Here is a 2500-nt window from a genome sequence, read left to right as displayed (position 1 = left end):
AACTGTAACATCAAAAATATGTCGTTGAAAAGAAATACTTCAGCACGTCAAATTTCCGTGAAATAGCAGAAAATTGAAATTCAACGGCTTATTTTGATACAAGAACAGCCTCGTTTGAGTTCTAGTTTTTTTAACACGTTTTAGATTTTTTGTAGACCTGAAGAATACATATGTAAAACTGTGAATATGAAGTACCACGAGATAACAACATCATAAAACGATGTTATGGGTCGCGAAAAATGCTAAAACGCATCTTTTTCCTTGTTAAAACAGCAATTGTGAGAAATTGGAAACGCTATGATTCTGCAACGTAAAGTCAAATGGCAATTATTTTCTCCAGGCGTTGAGAGGTTAACGTGGTGAGTATTTGTGTAAAATATTGCGTTCAATAATAATTGTGCAAGGCCAATATTGCATGTTAAACATGCCAATACGTGCGTTTTCACCAAATTAGGGAAAAATCGGAAAAATCGGAAATCCCGAACGACATGTCGGATTGGCTTTATATTTGGCACAATGAACCATCTTGACATGACAAAGGTTCACACGAATTTTTTTCAAAAAAACGCTGACGTCAGCATTTTATTTGGCCTTGAATGTTTGACATTTTAGGGCTTCTGGACCCCCCGCAGAGCCACAAATCGGGAATTTGTGCTCCTACCCGGTTTTAGCCTGAAGTGTTTTACATATCTGCCAAAGATTTAAGAAATACCTTCAATATTTCAGAAGCTATAGCGATTTACCTGTTTTAAAAAGACCAAAAAAAGTAAGGCCCCAAAACAGGTACTTCCGGTTGACCTTTGACCTCCAAATTTTGCATGGTAATAGATCTCCAAATTTGCTACCATGAAATTCTTGTCCGTTTTTTATAAAAATGCTGACGTCAGCAGTTAAAATTTTTGAAATTTTAGAATTTATGAAGGTTTGACCGTGCACTTTGTGACGTCATAAGTCTGGTTCTAGCCAAAGTCACACAAAAATATTCCGCCATTTTTCTTAAAATGCCTTTGTTTATAAGTTTGCTTTTTATGATTTCGTTAAAACGTTGTAGTTACTGAGAAAAAATTGTCAAAAAATGCATGTAAGAACCGTCCTATACAAAACACACTGGACGGTTTCTATTGTCAAAAACATTAAACTGTTAATAACATGAGAACGAGGCTTTCCAGCACCAAGGTTCTACAGGCAATTTTTCTTCTTACTAAATGGCCTATCCACTGACAAATATCTGCATCTACTTTTAAATGTTTCACAAAAGTTATTACTATTATATAAGTAAAATGATGACATTATGTTTAATAAGAGAGTATTATCAGATACGTATGTGTGAAACGGTGAAGTCTTAAGTAATAACTGGCTTGTGGCAGCCAAGCGTTCATAGCGACGTTGCTTTTTGATCCTTCGATGTCGGCTCTTCCTATCATTGTGAAGCAGAATTCACCAAGTGTTGGATTGTTCACCCACTAATAGGGAACGTGAGCTGGGTTTAGACCGTCGTGAGACAGGTTAGTTTTACCCTACTGATGAAGTGTTGTTGCAATAGTAATTCTGCTCAGTACGAGAGGAACCGCAGATTCAGACAATTGGCATTTGCACTTGCTTGAAAAAGCAATGGTGCGAAGCTACCATCTGTTGGATTATGACTGAACGCCTCTAAGTCAGAATCCGTGCTAGAAAGCAATGATAATTACCTCTGGATAATCTTAGGCGAACAAGAATAGAACGGCTTCTGTCGTTCCTAAGTCCCAATGCACTGAGTCGGAGAAAAACCGTCGAGGTGCTGCAACTATCAAAATCTAAAATTTCCAGAGATAAATCCTATGCAGACGACTTAAACAAGAACGTGGTATTGTAAAAAGTAGAGTAGCCTTTGTGCTACGATCTTCTGAGATTAAGCCTCTGTTCGACAGATTTGTCACTTTGTGACAAGTCCTTTTTTAACCAACTGCTTTGTACCGTGGAGTACCAGTTATCTTGTGCTTACCTGAACTTTTTTTTTAAAAAAGGTGATGCGTGCGTGCTGTACCATTCATCTTTATCACCTCGGTTTAATATTTGGAGACACAGATGTATGGATTAAAAGTGTATGGATTAAAGGTGTATGGATTACAACTGTATCGATTACAACTGTATGTATAGATTACAAGTGTATGGATTACAGCAAGAATTACGGACTAGGGCTATGTTCAGGGTTAAGGTAAAGCCTAGGCTGGGGCCTAGGGGTAATGCTACTGCTTTGGATACGGTTGTGGGTCTTTTTTTAAAAAAAAAATTTTGGTGGTGTGGCGTACCCTCTCACTTCTTCAATTTCTCAAGCCGTTTATGTGTTATGCCGTATTTTGTTATTTTCAGGTCCCATGAGGCTTAACCGTCATAAAAATATGTTCGGAATGTTGCTGGGCCTATCAGTAACAAACGCGCATGCGTTACGGCACATTCCGGTTAACTTTAAAAAAAATCGATTTTTTTTCCTAAGTCCCCACTTTAGTGTCAGAAACTG

General features: G+C 37.7%; 1 long non-coding RNA gene and 1 pseudogene across 1 annotated transcript in view; one reads left to right on the top strand and one right to left on the bottom strand.

The window, feature by feature from the left end:
• LOC130620212 (large subunit ribosomal RNA) overlaps positions 1 to 1916 on the top strand; it is a 7093-nt pseudogene extending 5177 nt beyond the window's left edge.
• The window catches only part of LOC130650451 (uncharacterized), a 25661-nt gene that overhangs the window by 22991 nt on the left and 170 nt on the right, over positions 1 to 2500 (bottom strand). The window contains exon 1 of the long non-coding RNA XR_008983842.1: positions 1991 to 2500. This exon is cut by the window's right edge and continues 170 nt beyond it. This is a non-coding gene — a long non-coding RNA (uncharacterized LOC130650451). The remainder of the gene's footprint in view (positions 1 to 1990) is intronic.

This window comes from Hydractinia symbiolongicarpus, chromosome 1, assembly GCF_029227915.1.
Source record: "Hydractinia symbiolongicarpus strain clone_291-10 chromosome 1, HSymV2.1, whole genome shotgun sequence".
In the NCBI taxonomy this organism is placed as follows: domain Eukaryota; kingdom Metazoa; phylum Cnidaria; class Hydrozoa; order Anthoathecata; family Hydractiniidae; genus Hydractinia; species Hydractinia symbiolongicarpus.
The sequence above is the reverse complement of the archived record's forward strand: the minus strand, read 5'-3'. Positions and strand labels throughout refer to the sequence as shown.